Source organism: Carlito syrichta, unplaced genomic scaffold, assembly GCF_000164805.1.
Source record: "Carlito syrichta isolate Samal-C Ts95f unplaced genomic scaffold, Tarsius_syrichta-2.0.1 Scaffold308114, whole genome shotgun sequence".
NCBI classification, from domain to species: Eukaryota; Metazoa; Chordata; class Mammalia; order Primates; family Tarsiidae; genus Carlito; species Carlito syrichta.
This window is the reverse complement of record NW_007252210.1, coordinates 625,471-647,421: the sequence shown is the minus strand read 5'-3', so window position 1 is coordinate 647,421 and position 21,951 is coordinate 625,471. Positions and strand designations below refer to the sequence as shown.

Here is a 21,951-nt window from a genome sequence, read left to right as displayed (position 1 = left end):
TTTTAGAAAGACAAAAATTAACACATATCCATATTTTTCAAAAAAGTTTGTCCATATTTCCCAAAATTTATCAAACAGCAATAGCAGGAAACAATTCTTTTAGTAAAAAGTTAATACAACTATTGTTACTATCAAAGACATGAGAAATAAACACTCTTAATAACATATCACCTGTTGTACCACTCTATAACAAATGAATAGCTAATGTGAGAACTTTATCCTATTTCATTCTAATTTGTCAAGGGATTTAGACAAGTGTGTGGCTATGAATCTTTTAAAAATATATACCTCTATTCTTGTAAGTCTAGAAAAGATACATTAAAAGTCACTTCAAAAACATAGAGGAGCCACCAGTTCTTCCTATTTTCTCTATTAACATGAACATTTCTGAGAACTCCTGGAATAGTAATTGTAATAGTTAAGATCACTATTGCTATTATCACTAATATGCATTGAGCATCTGCCATGTATTTTAAGCACTTTATAGCTAATTTAGTTCTCACATACTTAGAGAGATTAATTAATTTGTTCAAGATCATTCTCTATTAAGTATGGTTCTAGATTCTGGCTCTGAAAATAAGTTTGTTTTTGTTTTCAGTTAAATGGAGAGTTTGAATTTTATCCATTATATAGGCATGAAGTTAACAAGTTTAGGGAAACTTTTTAAAAGAGAAGAACAGTGGTATCTGCTTAGCTATTGTCCTTACTCAGGCATATATACTATTTCATTGTCATATTTGCTAATGGGCTCATAATATCTGAATTAAGGGAAACAATACTCTCACTCTACTTAGCTCATCAGAGAACCCCTGAGGTAGCACACTCATTGCTGGATGCTGGATGCTGCACATAAACAAAAAAATTCATCTATTCAGATTAGAGTCAGTGAAATGGTGAGGAGACACATGATCAGATCACCTGGAGAACAACTGAGGAATTAAGAGGGGTTAGCAAGCTACTGCACTCCAACCTGAGCAATGGAGTGAGATGACTCAAACAAAGTAAAAAACCAAAATACAGTATTACCACCCACTTCAAAATGATTCAGTAGTCATACTACAAACATTCTGATTTCCAGCAGAAGAATTTTAGGATCAATTCAGGAATTGATAATGGCAGTTATAAAAAATGTGTTATCAAAGTGTTTGTTCAATATTTACAATGTATATTCACAGAAGATGCAGTAGTAAATAAAGACAGATCACATTATCCTTCATCAAGTTTTCAGCTTGGAGGGAGAAAAACATTGGTCAAAAATTATTTAGTATTTGCTGAATTAATGAATGAATGTCAAATGCTACAACAAATGGGAGGAAATGCTGAGGAAGGATGAGACAAAGAAAGTTTTTCTAAGACAGAAAGTTATCTTTGAGCCTAAGCCAGATCATGAAATTTTCCATCTTGGAGGAATTTAGTAGATTATTCAGATGCTTAGCTGTATGTAAAGGAATTAGTAGAATCTTCACACCCAATTGTGTCTCACAACTATATGATTCAGGTTGTTGAACAGGAGACCAAAAAACAAAGCAAAACACAGAGGTTTGAGATGTGGAACAATAAAATACAACTGGAGAGATGAGGAGGGAGTTGACTACTTATAAAGTCATCAAACAGTCAAATGAAAAGGTAGATTCTATTAGCATTACCAGATATTTTCTCTATTATGCCCTAAATGTGTGATAGTTTTAAAATTCCAAAGTTCCTACAAAATGTACAAACAAAACAAAAGTAGAAAATTTTACCTATTATACAGCCAACTTTGTGTGATAGGATCCCAGGGTATGGCTCAATGAAGAAGGAATCTTTTTTTACTTGGGAATAGTAATTGTATACATTACCGGTGATAACATTGCACAAATATTTTATAGCAGTTCAAAAATCTAACTAGAATTGAGTGGAAGAAGGTAAAAAATGACCAGACTTCTATTTCTGCTTTACTCTAGTTTAAGTGAAAACTGTAAATCAGAACCAATCAACTCCATCACTGTGAAATGTACAGAAAATTCTTAATTATATAGGGGGACCCCAAAAAACCCTGGAATTATCCTTTAGAGGGCGGGTCCCTTGTTGCACAGGCTTCTCCACTAGGTAATATTCTAGGAATCCAACCTCATCAGTGTACCAGCTAATATTGTTGTGAGAAGCTGAATTTTTTTTTGTTTTGAAAATTTTTTTTGTCTGTTTCATGATAGTTTATTTTACAAGCTATGAACACCGTGCTCAGTGTTCAGCAATTTTGGACCAAAAGCAGCATGAACTCTGTGCCTCGCCCTCCCGATTTGCCTGATCTCATCCTCTCACCCTGAGCAACTTTTTTTTTTAATTCCCCAGTGAAAAAGGTCTTCAAAGTTGGAAGAGGTGAAACAAAAAAATGGTAGAAGCACTAAAAGTCATCAAAATTGACATGTTCAAAAACTGTTTTGAGCAATGGAAAAAGCATTTTGATTGATGGATTGCATCAAATGGAGAGTACATTGAAGATGACTGAAGTTTAATTATGTAAGAATAAATACACAAATTTTATAAATAAATTCTGGGGCTTTGGGGGGTTCCCTCTTGAAAAGAGTGGTGGGCCAAAGGAGTGGTACAGATAATTGAAATTCAAAGATAAAATCTCATTCTCTGCATCCTACCAAGACATAGAACAGCAGAGTGATATGAATTTTGCTTAAGTTCAACACCCCCTTGTCTAACTTTTTTTAGCTATCAGGGAAAAAGCCAAAAAACAAAATTATCAGTTAATGAAGCAGGGAGAAGAATTAGCTTAGATTGTGCAAATATTAAACAAGCAGTCTCTTACCAATCAAGAAGTTTACTTGATTAGACTAAAGTAAAGTAGAAAATGGCATTTTGGCTTATAAATACCATACACACAAGCTATATTATCATTCAGTACATGATCATGTCATTTTCCAGAATGGTTGAGCAATACATTCAGTGGCACAATACAGATATCGTGCCCTGGACCACTAGTGGACATCATCATTATCACTCAAAGTTGTGTCACTATTTAGACAATATTTTATCAAAGTAAATTTCTTTGACTCTTTTTAAAATTTTTAAACTTAAAAATTATCCAAGGATTGTCCCAACAAGAGCCACAGGTTTTATATAAGGGATTAAGAAACCAAACTCTCTCTAAACCACCAAGTCCACTGTCAGTATGAAATGCCACCAGTTTGAACTGCATCTCCTTGGGTTACTGCAACTCCTGATATCCTCACCACATTTTTGAAAGGATTTAGAGAGGCCAAGAATAAACTCTTCACTTAGTAGCACTCAATGTGGATTTCAGTGATTCTAATCCACCATAAGAGGTGTTAACTTAAGGGAATGTGTTAGGTCAATAAACACAGGCAATGAAAAGGGACAGGAGAGAGATGGGGCATGGTGTACTCTCTAGTGAAGACCGCAGATAGTTCAGCCGAAAAGCAGTACAGGGACCAAGTCCTGGCAAGGGGAAAGGGTTAAATAATTATATCCTGGTCCTAAAATAAAAAGATCTGTCTGAATGAGTCAAACACCTAATGAGGCATTTTGCAAGACTACCTCTAATCACGTTAGAGTTTGTCTAATCATTTGTTTTTTTCATTCTTTAAATTCTTTGGCTTGGCCATTGTATCTCAGGAAAAGTTAATATGCTGCTTGAGTATTCCTGAATGATAAAATTCATTAAACTATGCTTCTAATGCATTCCATTTTTTAAATTTTTTAATTGAAATGATCTTTTCTAGAAAAAAATTAGTGTATCAGTAAAGTTATTTTTCCAGTTTCCATGGCTACCTTAATGTATTATTATATTATTAAATATTTCAAACATTTGCATAATCACCTTTCTTTTGTCCCTCAATTATTCATGAGGTATTAAAAAGTAAGACAAAGAAATACACTAAGAGTTTTTTAATTCAATATGTTAAAGAAAGCAGAAGTACTGATTAGTTAAGAATGAAATAAAGATAAGAACTTGAACTATTTGAGAAACTGCCAAGGATGAGGGGTTGGGATTGGCAGTAGTGGGAAACTGCCAGAGGAGGGGGGCACACCTCATCAACAAGAGTACCTGCATAACAAACATTTGTATACCTAACCCTGAATTGTACCCCACATCTTTAAAATTAAAAAAAAAGAATATACTGAAAAAAATGAATAAAACTTGCTTCAGAGAGACTCCCCTGTATCAGTTCTAACACTTTCTCTTCAAATACTCAAGATGAATACTATAAGGTAAGTACTGTTATTGTTCCCCATTTAACAGAGAAGAAAGAAGCTCAGATTAACTAGCATGCCCAAGGTCATAACAAGGGCAGTGCAGGAATTTGAACAAAGGTTATCTGCTTCCAAAGCCTCTGTGCCACAATATTGATAGTTGCAAAGCATCAGTAAGACCACTGTATGATGTTATATCATTAAATTGTGTAATTTTTATAATTATAGATCATTATTAATGTTGTCACTTTAATAATAATGCAACAAGTCAAGGAACAACAAATTATGGGATTCATTTCAAGCTGTGTAATGTTCTTTCTTTCCCTCCTCTCACATCCAAAACCTCACTTTAACCTACTGAGCATGTCTTCACATATCTCTGCCTTGAGTCCCTTCTTGCTATCCTCACTGCCCACCCTCCTAGTTCATAACCTTATCCCTTCTCACCTAGGTTGTGGCAGCTGCTCTTAATTTGTCACCTGCCTACCTTCTTCCCTCCAATGTAATTAGCTGATGATTGATTCATCTCCATTGCACACCCCCCATTCTATCCAATTATTGCCCATCTAAATCTCTCAATGGCTGCCTTGGCCTTCAGTGGGAGTTGCTTACCTATTCTCTAAAGACTCTCAGCCATTCTTTGAGGATATCAGAGGTAATGAATGTTGACGTTTCTGGTCTTCCCATTCCCCTCATTTATCCAAAACAGGTATGTTTTTATAAATATGTTTTATACCATGATTAGGGTAAGAACCCCTTATAAATAAGTTCTACTGGCTTTATTTTAAATATAAAAAGACCTATTATATAAAATCAGGCTCTAAGTTAAGATTTATGAATTTCCACAAATAGTCCCAAAGTACTTTACAAATCTATCTTTACGAATTCTCTCCATAAACTTTTGTTTTATAAAAACAAGGCTAAGCCTGTGACTCTTTTGTATAATACTTTTTAGTACCACCACTTTGTTCTCTTTCTATTTCTCTTCTTGAATCAACCTCAAAAGCCAGTAAAAGCCCCATTTCATCCATCGTTCATCTTAGACTCCACCCCAGTCACAGATAGACCATCTCCTCTGTTCTGGTAGTTTTTTTCTTTCTTGTTCCATTTACTTGGCAATGATCTTATATATTTAATTATGCTACCTTATGTGTTTAATTATGCCTGGGCTTCTCCTCACTTCCTGTGCCCTGGAACTTCTCTCCAGGCAGGAAGTTGAAGCAATCATAAGGATTGCTTAAGCAATCATTCCATTTATTTTCTTTTTCTCAGGAAACATCATCCTGCATTGTTTCAAGTTCAAGGTTTAAAGACTGTAGTGACATATATTTTGTCCAGTGTCTTTGTTTGTTTATTACATGTTTCTGGTGGGAGATCAAATCTTGGCCCAGTTATTCCATCTTGGCCAGAAGCGGACATTCCCATTAATTATCCTGGTCATTCATTTAACGAAATCCCCTATCCTCACCTTTTTCCCATTAATTGCCAATTTAAAATTCTCCATTTCTACTTCTGGAGTTTTTCTAGTCTTGTTTCTGTTTGTTTTGTTTTATTTTTGAGTCAGTCTCACTCTGTCACCCAGGCTGGAGTGCAGTGGCATGGTCATGGCTACCACAGCTCAGTCTTGCTGGGTTCAAAAGATCCTTCCAGCTCAGCCTCCAAGTAACTGGTGAGACTGCAGGCACATGCCACCATGCTGGGCTAATCTTTTTTATTTATTGTTGAGACAAGGTCTTGATAAGTTGCCCAGGATGGTCTCAAACCCAGGATGGTCTCAGGCAATCATTTCTCCTCAGTCTCCCAAAGTGCTAGGATTTCTGGTATGAGCCACTGCACCAAGGCTGGAGTTTTATTAGTAAGAATGTTACTAGAATTCCCTTTTCTGCTTCAGTAAAGTGTAATAAGAAAAAAAAATCAGCCTAATTTAGAGAAAATAGGGGAAGGGGAAATAAAGTTTATTTTCAGAAGGTAGAGGATGCTCACTTCAGTAGTCACTCCAACCTAACCCTTTTCCCAAGGGTCAAATTCAGGGGTCCCATCTCCTTAAACTTGTCTTCTCCATTCCCTAACACTAAGGTTCATTGATTCTAAACTACAATTTCTCCCCTCCCCACCTGCTAACCATAAGCACATTTCCATCCTCATTCATCAAATGATCTTCTCTGATACAGATTACAATGATTGGGAAACAGGTTGTTTTCTAGCCCTTTACAGTGGAACTTGGAGAGGGCAGCACAGTCTCAATAACCTCAGACGAAGGGTCTCTGCAGGGTTTTTGCAGGCTCCTGAAGTTTCACCATGCAAATCTAACTTTTCCTTTATTCAGTGCGATGATATATACCCCTCGTGTAGGGATACGTTCCCAAGGCAAGTTGGAAAAGTCTTCCTATTTCATATTATATGATGAAAAAAGGCACAGATTGACAAGATAGAACTGTAGGATTTGGATAAATCCCAAAGAAAGAATCCTCCATTTTCTAGAAGTTCAGAATCACTATGTAGCACCTAGTGACCTAAGTCACAGAAACTTAGAGAACCTGAGGACCACTTGGAGACTGTCTTTTTGTTGAGTGCTTTAAACTGAGCTGTTATTTATAAGCCATTGTTCAAAAATTATTGAAATATATAATTTCATTAACTAATTGGTGTAATACACATTTGTTCATTCTTGGTTTCCCGGCATCTCAGTTGCCTTCTTACATTTGGTGAATTCCTTAATATGTGAGCTGGTGCATGTCAGGACTTGTTTTCTACCACAAAAGCCACAAGGATGACTATTGCTTTCTATGGGTCCAGACTTTAGAGTGAAGGTATGTGACCTGGGTTCCACCCATAGCATGCTTCTTCCTGTGAGTGTGAAGCCAGGGCACAAGACAATTAAATCTGCTGCCCTATAGAGGCTCTGGTACCCAAGAGTCAAGGATGCAGCTGCTGCCAGGCTGTTCCCAAGGCATCACACTAGCGAAGTGCTGGTCACCATGCTTTTCTTGGATTCCACCTGTTTTCCAAGCCTGGTTCTTCATCCTCCATATTAAATCTGTGATCTGAACAAAATTATTTAAATAATTTCTTTTTCTGCTTACATGACAGCCAGTTTATCTTGCCTACAATCAATCAATAACAATAATGATAGCTAACACTGAGCACTTACTATATACCAGGTGCTCATCTAAGCTCTTTACCTAAATTACATCATGTAATTTCAAAACTACAGTGTAAGGTAAGCACTATCAGTACTCCTTTCTACAACAAATAAACTGAAATTCAGAGAATTTGAACACAGGCAAACTGATCTCGGAGCCCACAATCTTAATTACCATGCCATAGCTGCATGGTAACATTGGTACAAACTATACAAACCTACATGAACTGTTAATCAATATAAATAGTTTGTGTTTCTGTGTTTATACATGGGGTCCTAGAATCTTTGGAAAGCAAACTATTATATAGGCCCATGCCTCTATTGATCCATTATGGATACAATCTTGATTCTGTAATTCCTGCAATTATTAGCTATAACACTTCTTATTAGGGATTCCACATTATAAAAATCCCGGTCTGGAAAATTTTTTAAAACAGGATTTCCCTGTTTATCCATTGATGTTTTCTTTTATGCAAATTACTTACCTATTAATAGATCTTAGTGTTTGAATATCAGATGTATTAAGATAGACTATTTTTCCCCAAATGGAGCTGGTGAGCTAAAACTGACATCTATCTCTTACCAAAATTAGCTCCCAAAGTCATCTTCACCATAACTTTCCTAAGGTGCCACAACTGATTGAGAATGGTTAAAAGAGCCCCATGATTTGGAAGAATGCCATGTATCACTTAAGTAAAATGTACACATGCTCATGCACTTTGAGTCAGCTTTAATTTTATATATTCATTCATACAACAAAAGTTATTGAGAGTCAAACACTGCTCTGGGGTAAAACAACAAATCCCTACTCTTGCAATGCTCATATTTTTTGTGAGGAATATAGATAATAAACAAATAAATATACAATGCCTGATAATGATAAGTTTGAGGAAGAAAAAGTGGAAAATGGGTGAAGAGAGTATTTAGATCAGGGAGTACTCTTCTGAGGTGTAGAGATCAGAGCAAAGTAAGAAGGGCAGTTAACCTTGCTCTAGGAAGAAGGAAGTGTATGCGAAGGCTGATACTGGGAAGGAAATGGGCATAGAGAGTTCTAGGAAAAGCAAAAGACCAGGGAGGTTATAGCAGCATGAGCAAGGAAAAAGCAAGCGAGAGGCCAGTCTCAAAGGGTCATGTAGACTAAGTCAAGGCCTTTGCATTGTATTTTGAAAGTGATGAGAAGCCATCCCTTTTGAGGAGAGAAGTGAGCATGATAAGGTTTATAGTATAGAAAAGATGACTCTAGCTCTTCTAGAAAGAACTCAAAGTTACTAGTCAAAGCTACAAAATAAGTTACAAAGCCATTGCTGCTCACTAGGGAACAGACAGTAGGGCTTGCATTAGAGTGATACAGAAAAGATGGTGAGAAATACCTGAGTTCAGGATATGTTTTGAAAGTAAAGCAGAAAGATGCTGATGGACTGGATGTGTAATGTAAGGAAAGAAAAATTTTGTGTGTGTGAGATTTAGAGAGCTCTAATGAAAAAAGAAGACAACATACAACAACAGATGGGTAATATAAGCAGAAAGATGGAAATTCTAAGAAAGAATCAAAAGTAAATGCTAGAAATTTTTTTAAAATATAATCAAATTGAAGAATGTATTTGAGGACTTATCAATAGATTCTACAAGCCAAGGAAAGAATCAGTGAGCTGGAAGATAAGTCAATAGAAACATTCAAAACTGAAATGTAAAGAATAAAAAGGATGAAAAAGCAAAAGGTATAACATGTGTACAACTAGAACAACAGAAAGGAGAGAGAGAGAGAGAAGAAGGAAGAGGAGGAGAAGGAAGAGGAGGAGAAATAATAATAGAGGTAATGACTGAAAACTTTACAAAATTAACGTCAGGCACCAAACTTCAGATCCAGGAAGCTGTGGAAATATCAAGAAGGATAAATACACATCCCTCTCCACAAGAAAGCACACCTAGGCATATCATATTCAAATTTTATGAAATGAAAGACAAAGAGAACATCTTGAAAAAGTCAGGAGTTTGAGGGGGGAGCATCTACCTATCGAGAACAGGATGAGAATATAGAAAACTTTTCTTCAGAAACTATAGATGCATAAATGAAATATATAAAATGTTGAAGTGGGGGGAAAGTAAACAATCTAGAAATCTAGGTCCAGGGAAATTCTCTTTCAAAAAATAAAGAAAACCTTAAAAAAACCGATTAGACAAAGCCAGAATTCTTTACCAGCAAACTTGACGTACAGGAAATATTAAAACATTGTCTTCAATCAAGAAGAAAATGACATAGATCAGAAACTTGGATCTACATAGAGTGTTAGAAGATCATCAGAGACAGAATAAATAACAGTACAATAAATACTTTTAAAATTCTTAATTGACCTAGACAATAACTGCCTATTTAAAGTAAAAATAGTAACAATGTATTAGATGATTATACATATAGGTAAATGAAATGAAATGAAGCAACATCACAAGGGATAGAAGGGAGGTATGTCATAATGTCCCAGAACTATATATAAAATATAATAGTGTTATTTGAAGTTATATTTAGAGTACTTAAAAAGTATATGGTAAACTTTAGGGAACCACTAAACAATTATTTAAAGAAATATAGTTGGTACTCTAAAAGAGGAGATCAAATGAAATTACATAGCATGCTAAAATAAAATCACAGAAAGTGAAAACAAAAAGAAACTTTGGCAATAAACATGAAAGAGTTACAGACATAACTCATTTTAATTCAAGTATATTAATGCTTACTTTAAATGTAAGTGGTTTAAATACACAAATTAAAAGACAGAAATTGTCAGAATGGATAAAAAGCAAGACAAAACTATATGTTGCCTACAATAAGCCCATTTTAAATACAAACACTCTGATATAGTAAAAGTAAAGAAATGGAGAAAAATATGTACTAGCAACCAAAATAAAGCTGGAGTAGCTATATTAATTTTATGCAAAGCAGACTGCAGAACAAGGAAATTATCGAGGATAAAGATAATGATAAAGTGGTCACTTTCCAAGATGATGTAACAATAGTAAATGTGTGCGTGCCTAACAACAGTGCATCCAAATACAGGATGCAAAATGGTTGAAACAGAAAAGGGAAACAGACAAACCCACTATTATGTTAGAAGCATTACCATTTTCTTGTCAGTAATTGCTAGTTCAAGCAGGCAGAAAATTAATGTGAATACAGTTTACCTAAATAATGTAATCAATCAACTTGATCTAGTTAATAATTGTAGACTATTCAACTAAACAACAGCTGAATACATATACGAAGCTCTGATGGAGTATTCATCAAGGTAGACCATAAAATACCTAGGTCATAAAACAATTTTAACAAATTTAAAAGAATAGCAACCATACAAAGTATGCCCTCCCATCAGAATAGAAATAAACTAGACATCAATAACAGAAAGATAACTAGAAAATCCCCAAACACGTGGAGGTTAAACAACACACTTTTAGAGAACATGTAGGTCAAAGAATAAGTCTCAAGAAAAATTTTAAAATAGTTTGAACTAAATAAAACATTAAAATCTGTGGGATGCAGAAAAATCAGTGCTTAGAGAAAAAAGTATAGCAGTAAATAAAAATACCAGATAAAAAGAAAAATCCAGTATCAATAACCAACCCAAGCACCCATCTTGGGACATGTTAGTAAAACTAAAGCAAGCAGAAGAGAAAAAAATAATACAGGTAGTTCCTGACGTACAATGGTTCGACTTATTTTTTTCAGCTTTATGATGGTGCAAAAGCAATATGCATTCAATAGAAACTGTACTTTAAATTTTGAATTCTGATCATTTCCTGGGCTAGCGATCTGTGGGACAGTATTCTCACAGGACCTTGGGGAGCAGCAGCAAGCCACAGCTCTCAGTCAGTTAAGCAATCATGAAGGCAAACAGCACTCTATAGTGTACTGTGTTGCCAGATAATTTCACCCAATTGTAGGTTAATGTAAATATTCTGAGCACATATCAGGTAGACTTGCTAAGCTATTATGTTTGTTAGGCTAGGTGTATTAAATACATTTTGACTATGATATTTCAAATTACAAATTTCAAAATTCAAATTTCAAATATCAGGATATAACCCCTTAGTAGGTCAAAGAGGATCTGTAATTAGAGCAGAAACCAATAAAGGTTGACCATGAAACACCTCATCAGTGATTAAAAAGAAATGAGATATCAAGCCATGAAAGATGTGGACGAAATTTAAATGCATATTGCTAAGTGAAAGTAGCCAGTACTGAAAAAGCTATATACTATGTGATTTTAATTATATAAACATATATAAATGTTTTCATAGAAAACAGCAACACAGTAAAGAAAATCAATGAAACAAAAACCGAATCTTTAAAAATATCAGTAAAACTAATAAGATTAAGAAAAAGAGAAAACATAAATTACCAATATCATAAATGAAAGAGGAGTTACCACTACTGATTCATGGACAATTAAATGGGTAATAAAAGAATACTATGAATAACTCTATGCCCACATATTTGATAATTTAGATAAAATGGGCCAATTCCTTGAGAGACACAAACTACCAAAGCTCACACACCGGAGAAACAGATCACCTAAGTATCTCTACATGTATTTTAAAAATTAAATTCATAATTAATAACCAAAAAGAAATCATCAGTTCCAGTGGTTTCACAATTGTTTCTAAGAAATATTTAAGAAAGAAATGTGCCAATTCTCTACAATTTCTTTTAATAAACAGAGGCAGAGGAAACACTTTCTAATGCATTCTGTGAGTTCAGCATTATGCTAATACCCAAATCAAATAAAGACATTAAAAGAAAGTAAAACTAGGAACCAATATCTCTCCTGAGCATTGGCACAAATTCTCAACAAAATGTTAGCAAGCCAAACTAAGCAATGTATTAAAAAAAAATTTTACACTCTGACCAAATGGAATTTATTCCAAGTATGTAAGACACAAAACTTTTAAAATAAATCAAAGGAATTTACCACATTAACAGAGAAAACAGAAAAAGTCATATGACTATATCAATTGACACAGGAAAAGCATTTGACAAAATTCCGCACCTATTCATGGTAAAAACTCTTAGCAAAGTCAAAATAAAAAACTTTCTCAATTTCATAAAGGACATTAAAAAAAACTGTAACTAATATGATCCTTATTGGTCAAAAACTGGACACTTTCTCCCTAAGATCAGATAAGGCAAAGACCCTCCATTAAACATTTTACCGGAAATCCTAGCAAGTACAGTAAGACAAGAAGAGGAAATCAAAGATAAAAATACAGTCAACTGACTTTCAACAAAAGAGAAACAGACAATTAGATGGGGAAAATAAAATCTTTTTAGCAAATGTTATTGAAATAACTGGACATCAATGTGGAAAACAAAAACCTATACACAAACCTTATACTTTACACAAGACTTAACCAAAAGTGGATCATTGATCTAAATATACAGTGCAAAACTACAAAACTAGTTCTTGAAGAAACAGAAAAAAAATCTACACAATATTGAATTTAGTGACGTTTTTATACACAACACCCATATAGAACAATCCATGAAAGAAAAAAATTGATAAGTTGAGCTCCATTAAAATTAAAACTTTTACTCAGAAAAAAAAACACTCTTAGGAGAATGAAAAGACAAGTCACAAACTGGAGCAATTATTTGCAAAATGCATGACTGATAATACACAAAAAACTCTTAAAACTCAAAAAAAGAAGAAAAATTAACGGGCAGCTGACAGAGACCTCATAAACAATATAAACATTTGGAAAAAAGCATCTGAAGAGATCATCAATATTATCTGTCATTAGGAGACAACTAATTATAAGAATCAAAAACTGCTACACACCTATTAGAATGACTAAAATCCAAAACACTGTCAGAACCAAATGCTCTCAAAGACACAGAGCAGCAGGAACTCTCATTCTTTGCTGGTGGGAATGCAAAATGGTATTCTACTTTGGAAGACAGGTTGGCAGTTTCTTATGAAGCTAACTGGTCTTACCACGTAATTCAGAAATTAGATTCCCAGATATTTACCCAACTGACTGGAAAACATATGTTCACTAAAACCTGTACTCAAAAATATTTATACCAGCTTTATTCATAATTGCCATAACTAGAAGCAACCAGGATGTCCTTCATAGGTAAGTGGATAAACAATAGTCCATAAAATGAAATATTATTCAGTGATTTAAAAGAAATAAAATATCAAGCCATGAAAGATATGGATGAAACTTAAATGCATATTGCTAAGTGAAAGTAGCCAGTACTGAAAAAGTGCTATACACTACATGATTTTAATTATATGCTATTCTAGAAAAGACAAAACTAGAAAGATGCTAAACAGATCAAGGGTTCCCAAAAGTTCAAGACGGGTGACTAGGCACTTCCAAACTATGAAGATAATCCACCCTAATTGAAGGAGAGATACAGAGAATATCTCCTCACTCCTTAAGTATTAGCTAGGCATAATGTGTTCTTCCAAAGAGTACTGTATGGAAACAGAGAGGAAAGGATTTACTGCATAGTAGAAAAACCTGGCGAATACTACCTCAAGCCAGGAGGCCAAGGTTAACATCAACAGCAATAGTCATATTGATGGCATGTATTCTTGATATGATGTGATGAGAACCTCACTTAACCACCGTGGTCTTCCTCCTCAAAACACATTAATCCCAGTCTAACCATGAGAAAAAACATTAGAAAAATCCAAATTGAGAGACAATCTACAAAACACCTGAATGGCAACCCCTCAGAACTGTTCAGGTCATCAAAAACAATGAAAGTCTCAGGAACTGTCATAATCAAGAAGAGCCTAAGGAGACATGACTCTAAATATAACATATCCTGATGGGATCCTGAGACAGAAAAGAGACGCTAGATAAAAACTTAGGAAATTTAAATAAAGCATAAACTTAGTTACTAATAATGAATCAATATCAGTTGGTTAATTAAGATAAATGTGCTGTTAACAATAGAGAAAACTTGGTGTCTTGTATATGAGAACTCTCTTGTTCTCTTTGCAATAATTCTGTAAATTTAAAACTTATTAAAGGTTTATTTTTTTAAGTAGTCAAAGGCAAAACACTAAGCAAGAAGTACTTTTATATAATATTAAATTGAGTTTGATGCTGCCCCTTCCATGTTTGGAATGACTAGTCTCTACCATTCATGCTACTAGGTTGAAGGACAACTGAATCATCCTATCTGAGAGGTTAAGTCAAAATATTATTATATACTAATGATTGCACTGTATGTGTAGAAGACCATGAAGTTGGTAAAGAAGAAAAATTAAAGCTGTCAGCTTATAAATCAAAACTACAAAGATTCTATTTTTGCTGCTTAAAAAGCTTTCATCTCCACTGGGTGCCATGACTCATGCCTGTAATCCCAACAGTTTGAGAGGCAGAGACGAGAGGATTGCCTGGGCCCAGGGCAAGACCAGCCTGGGAAGCTTGGCAAGACCTTGTCTCTACTATAAATAAAAAAAAATGGGCCATATGTGGTGTCGCATGTCTGTAGTTCCAGCTACTTGGAATGCTGAGGTGGAAAGATCACCTGAGCCCAGCAAGCCGAGGCTGTGATGAGCCGTGATGATGCCAGTGTACTCCAACCTGGGCAATAGAGTGTGACCCTGACTCAAAAAAGCTTTGGTAACTGGGCACACAAGTTCAAAGCTTTGTAATTGGGCACATAAGTTCAACTGTTTGTAGCTTTTTATCTTTTCCTAAGGGAAATCTAAATAAACATATACACATATGTATTTACATGCCTAGGTCATTCTTCTTCATGTGTCTCCACTCCCTCTTACCCACTTAACTCCTACTTATCACTTTGAATACAGTCAAATGTTCCTTCCTCAAGTAAAATTCTCAGATCCCCCTTAATAATCAATCAACTAAATACTACTTTCACAGTACCCAATGTTTTCTCCTTCACAGCACTCAACAAAATTACAACAAAAATATCAATTTATGCTTTAATGTTCAAATGACTGCATAATCTCAAACTAATTTCAGGGATGGGGTTAACATGTTCAACATGAGGTCAACATTTTATAACCTCAGGATTTAACATAATACCATAGTGGGCCTCAATGAATATTTATGATATGTATGAATATAATACCGTTATCATTTTCAGAGCTAACACTCCTGGTGGAAAGTTCTAAGACCACTAAAAATGCTATTTTAATAAGACTGGTCCCCAGGTCATCAATTACATGATTCCAAAAATTCTAGCCTATCTCAGGCATTAAATTTTTCTTTACATAGAAAAGAAAAACCAAAAGTGTTACTGAGTCTTGAAATGTACATTCTATTTTTATTCCTTAAGACTGAACATATCTCACTTATAAGGTGACCTTGAACAGTTATAATGCTATAAGAAAGCGATTGGCAGTAGTGAAAAACTGTCAGGGGAGGGGGAGCTGGGACTGGCAGTTGAGGGAAACTGCTAGGGGAAGGAGGGGCATCCCTCATCAACAAGGGTACCTGCATGATCAATGTTTGTATACCTAATCCTAAATTGCCCCACATCTTTATAATAAATAAATAAATTTTTAAAAAAAGACTGAACATAACTCAAATTTAAATTAAAGTCTTCTCTAATTAAAGAAGGAAAGCAATCACAACAAAATATGAAAGACCATTTGATTACAAATTGCAGGAGTACAGGAACCACATCTGTCTTGGATACCATTGTTGTGTCCGTAACATCTGTTAGACTTCAGTAGATATGTGTTGATGGAATACATCAATCAGTCTAGGTATGACTTCAAATCATATTAAGGAGAATATTAGTAATACAGCCTTGATATGTTAAAAATACCTTGGCCACTATCAGTTGTTGAAATTTTTTATTATATTCTTATAGCTTTATTAAAGTAAAATTTACATGCAACAAAATTCACCAATTTTAAGTACACCATTTTATAATTCTTGACAAATGCATACAGTTCTGTAGCCACCACCAAATTCATAATATAGAATATTTTTCTCACCTCCAAAAGTTTCCTCATGCCCCTGTACGGCCAATCACCTTCCAAATTTTATTATAAGCTATCCTCAAAATAGATCTTTCTAATAAAGCACCTCACCTTTCTATAACCAATCTAAGTAATAGAAATCTTGTCATTGCTGAATAAAAGAAATACATTAGGATCAGTCTTTCTGCATTAAATCCCAGGATTTAATTAGTCTGTGATCTAATTGTATGACTTGATCCCTCTCTCCCCATCCCGTATTGCTAAACTTTGTTTTCATTATCTTATGTAAGTTGGAATAAATCTGTTCATAGTGAGGAGGAGGTTGTATACATGGTACAAACAGGACTGGTTCATTAGTTCACGTTGCTTCAAAAGTAATTAACTGCTAGCTTTTTGACCATGTTACTAACACAAACACCACGTTAACCCCAATTGTTCCAGATGCCGTTTACCAACTAACTTTGTCCTCTTCCAGGCCAGAAGCCTGTCTGTCCACAGTCTACTCAATAAACTGCCCTTCCTATGGTTAACCATAATATAACATGCTGTCATCTGCCAGCACCCAAATTCAAATAAACTGAAAAGTTATCTTAACACTAGAGTTTTGGGGGTGATTCCCCACTGTGAACCAATTGATGTGTCTACCTGGACACAGATGAGTAGTGATTCCTCCCAGGAGCACAAAGGACACGCTTTCCTCCTAAACTAGACGTGCACCCATACTTGCTCTCATTGCTCCCCTTCTGTGAGGAGTAACCAGGGCCCATCAGGATGACTGATTGTGTTCCCCAAACCCTGCCTGAGTTCTCCTCCAGCCCTGACTCTAGAGTTAGGTTCCAGCTTTCTGTGCCAATAGGAACTCAGCAAGGAGGAAAGAGAGCAGCTGCAACAGCGTGACTGAAGAAAACTCAATTAGCACACTGTCAGGCCAGCCTGATCATGCCTGCCCCATCACTGGGCATGTGCCCACATGTTTACAACAGCCTAAGTTTCTGCCCTGTTGGGCTGGAATGGATTGACTGAAAAACGCTTGACAAATGCAAATTGCAGAATAGTCACAGAGATTCTTCTCTGAAGTTAGCATGCATTTATGTTTACAAGCAGAAAAAGAAAATACATGTTACTGTTTTTCAGGTTAATTATTTAGCAAGGCAAAACCATAGGTAGTATTAATCTTCTTCTTTTTGCTGAATATACTGAAAAATCATAACTTCCTTTGATGGCATTTGTTTCAAACTTTTTTTTTTTTTTTTAGTAGTAGTCTCACTTTGTTGCCCAGGTTGGAGTACAGTAGCACGCTCACAGTCACTACAGCCTCAACCTGCTGGGCTCAAGCAATCCTTTTGCCTCAGCCTTCCAAGTAGATGGAACTACAGGCGCACTACCACATCCAGCTATTTTTTTTTTTAATTGGAGATGAGGTCTTGCCAAGTTTCCCATGCTGTTCTCGAACCCCTGGGCTCAGGCAATTCTCTCGCCTCAGCCTCCCAAAGTGCTGGAATTACAGGCTTGAGCCACCACGCCCAGCCTCAAACTTAATTTTATAAGGGTATTGCATCACTCCTGCCCTGACTTGTTTCTGTACTGTTTAACCGAAGTGACCAGGGAGGTAGCCCTGGTATAAGAATGAAATGTTTTGGAATTTTCCCAGAAGTCTGGGCAGGGAGCATCAAGAATGGGAAATCAATCACAGGTTACCACACCTTTAACTGCATGTCAAATTGTGCTACTTATCCCAGAAACAAAAAACCAAGAGTCAAGGTCTAAATCAAGTAACTGGTAACATCCACATGTGTTCTCAATGACAGACATCCCTTTTAACTGAAAACTATAATGTTCACTCTTAAAACTACTGTGTATTTTCCTTTAATAAAAATTCTGCTAATAAAACCTTGTTTCTAGAGACAGCTGTGTCAGGCTCTTCTATAAGAATCTGATTTATTAATAACAAAATTTATGGGGTGAGGAGAAAAGCAATACATATTTTTCTTGCCTGGCTTCATTTCCCTGTAATATCTTAGTGATGAGTCTCCTGCTGGCTGGCATTCTGTAGCCAAGAGGAGTAAATAAGACACCAAGGTTTAGTCTGTGAGATTCTCTCTTCTCCATTTCTTAGCAGCTCTGCAACTCAGGCCTGCAATTTTCCTTCTCTAACTTGTAAAAGGAACACCATGTCCCGTGCGTCTCTTCTTTGGCACATGCTGATTGGTGCAGAATTGAATGCAAATGAAGTCTGTGTTGTCTTTAATTTGGCCATAGATAGGTCTTCCTAGGCTTGCTTGAGTCATCAACACCCAATTACATTCTCTTGGACAAGAGGTGCCTGCCAGTGGGACAGTCATTGTACAATAATCCAAGAACTGGATCACAAACTAGTTCACCTTAGCTAGAGTTTTAGCAAATCTGCAAATGTCTGCACATCATATTTCTAGAGGCTTAAAAGGGGATATTCCTTTTCATAAAGTCTCATTTGTGAATTCTGTTACCTTAAATATATTAGACATCTTTGACACACCCTGGAGCACCAAAGCCCAGTGCTGGGCAAATTAGGGATTCAATAAATACTTGTTAGATGATGCATTTATGTCTTATCCTAGTGGCTAAGAGAAATCACTGGGTTTCCTTAGCTTTGAGTTGATAGAGGAAGTGAAAGACAACATTAGCTACTCATGGGGTACATTTATTAATAATTATAAAAAGAATTGTGTTCTTGTATTGAAACATGTAAAATTCACTCTTTTAGTAATTTTGAAATATACAATGCATTATTATTTCTAAAATACTGATCTAGACAAGTCCTAGTACTAGAGTACCGTAAGATAAAATTGAAAATTATCAAAAGTCTTAATGAGCAAAAATTTCTACCACTCTAATTTGAATAGGGAGGTCATCAAAACATCTCATTCTTATAACTGTTATATCAGAAGCAATTCCTTCTTGCAGTACTTATTCCAAAGGAGGCCCTCTATAGCCCCCAGCATATAATTTCTCTCTGAAACATGTCTGGACTTAAAAATGCCTTAACAATAAAAACTCCGCCTAGTTCTTTGTATTTCTCACTACTTAACTCTGAGCCTTGTAAATATATTGACTTTCCTAAGTAATAATCAATGAATGTTTCATGTACTGAATTGAACCAGTATCTTTCAAAGAAGACATCATTCCATTGAGGGCATTTTGTATCATCTCAGGCCAGCCTCTCCTCTATAGAATTTCCACGTTCCTTTTCTCTCTGACTGTATTGCAGCATTAGCAACTCCCCATTCAATCCAAACAAAGTAGCAGATTTATTATACTGTGATTTATTCCTGACTATCAAATATCTCACCCCATCTGATTTGAATTCCATTATTCATTCTCACAAGTTCTTATCCACTTTTCAGAAAAATTAATGCATCTTGATGCAGGCAGTGTGTCCACATCTGTTCACTTTACCAAATACCAACTGGATCCTTTGCTTACAATTGCCAAAGCTGAAATTGTATTGAAAATATCTCAAACAAGCTTGTTTATCAAATGTCAAATGCTAAATATATGCTGCTCCGGAATATGCGTCCTTCAACAGAAAGATACTTAGCAACCTGACATAACTACTGGTTTCCTAGAGAGAGAGAGAGAAGTCTCCAGTCAAAATGCAAAAGCCAATGTCAGTGATTCATTTTAAAAGCCATTGATTCTGTTCATGTTTAGTAGAAGTTGAAAATAATGATCAAGTCAAAAGTCAGAAGTTATGATGAGAGTCAGAGTCAAAAAGATTGCAGCCCATGTGAAGGGAAGAATACTTCTACTGCTACAATTTCAGAGAAAACTTCTTAGTTATTCGTTGCTCACGAAATTGTAGATAATTAGTATATCTCACAGGAGACATAGATGGAAAAATTAATAAGCAGATTCCAAGCTTCATCAGCAGTGAAAGGGTTTTCTCAACAACATACAGAGAGATCTCAGGAGGAATTGCATGCTTTTATTTTGTTTGTTTTATTAATTGACCAGTAATAGCCATATATATTATATATTTATGGGGTACAATGTAATGTGTGGATATATGTTTACATTGTGGAATGATGCATGCAAAACTAATTAGCAAATCCATCACCTCACATATGTTCACATTTTTACAGCAAAAACATTTAAAATTCATTCATTTAGCAATTTTTAAATATACACTGCATTATTTTGTCTAATAGTCACCTTTCTGTGCAATAGATCACTGAAGTATATTCCTCCCGTCTGACTGCAATTTTGGACTCTTGGGTCAGCATCCCCTTTTCCCCTACACACTCCTCTCCTTCAGCCTCTGGAAACCACCATTCTACTCTCTATTCCAGTGAGTTCAACTTTTTTAGAATCCATATACAAGTAAGGTCATGTGGTATTTGTCTTTCTGTGCCTGCAACTTTCTTTTACATGAAGGCTAGTGCCACATATATAATCAACTTCATCCCATTTTTTGGAGCTTGACAATTGGTAAGCGTACACTTTTTGCAAGATTACTATATTTTTTTGGAGGCAGTTATGGTATATAAAGCATACTTTTATTGTGACTATAGTTCTCCCATAAGCCATCTGAAAATATGCTGTTTAAATTGACAGAACTTTGATTCAATCAGAAAGATGCTATTATAGTTGAACCCACGAACTTCTAGGTGTATTCAAAGGGATACCTCAGTGTCTGAGGCCCCAAGCCTTCCAGAAAAGGCCCATGTAATCATGAAGCCAATGAAAACAGCCAGAATGCTCTGACTCAAGAAAAGAAGATAGAAGAAATCATTTCAAGCCAAGAAATAGACCTGCTTTGTAAGCAAATTAGGAATATGTTTAAAGCCAGAAAGAAAATTTAATTGAGATTTGACCAGATGGGATATCCAAACTAATAATTTCTTTAGACTTAATAACAGTCTAATAATTTCTTTAGGTTTGAATTGGTAGACGAAGTGAAAGGCAACTTTAGCTACTCATGGGATACATTCAACAATAATGATAAAAGAAAGGTGTTCTCATATTGAAATGTTTATAACACAGCTGAAGTTCACCTACCCTGGGTTCAAAGCAAAAATGACCATTTTTTAAAAAGGCAAGAATTAACATTATGGAGTGCTGATGGTACTACGTACTGTGGAGGATGCCTTTCATAACTCTGTACTGAAACATCTGAGATATTTACCCTGTTTTATAAGGGAAGTAACAATGACTCAGCCCAAAAGTACACGATTAGGAACTGACAAAAAATTAGAACTCAAGGCAACTAATCTCAATGCCCATGCCATTTTTTCTGCTACACCATCCTCAATACTTGTGTAATCTTTTTAAACCTTCCAACAAGATGGTGATTTGTCTTGTGGGTTTGTTGACCCAGTTCATTATATATGCAGATTCTCATTATTATTATTTCTCAGTATTATATTCATTATAAGCTATTTCACTTCAACTTCATTGCATACAGTGCAGTAACCTGAATGTGCTAGAAAATTCTCTCACATTATGTGATGATTTTTAAGTCATTCAGAAGTTACACATTCAGTATGATTAAGTAGGACGAAAAGTTTGGATCCATCAATAAGCAGATGGGTTTTAAATATGGCAATATAAAGATGAAGTCAAAATAAGACTGAAGTCTCTTTTTTAATGAAAAAG

The 21,951-nt window shown here is 35.3% G+C and overlaps 1 protein-coding gene across 2 annotated transcripts in view; it reads right to left on the bottom strand.

Annotated features, from left to right (window-relative positions):
* The window catches only part of ESR1 (estrogen receptor 1), a 368,696-nt gene that overhangs the window by 143,619 nt on the left and 203,126 nt on the right, over positions 1-21,951 (bottom strand). The window lies entirely within an intron of this gene.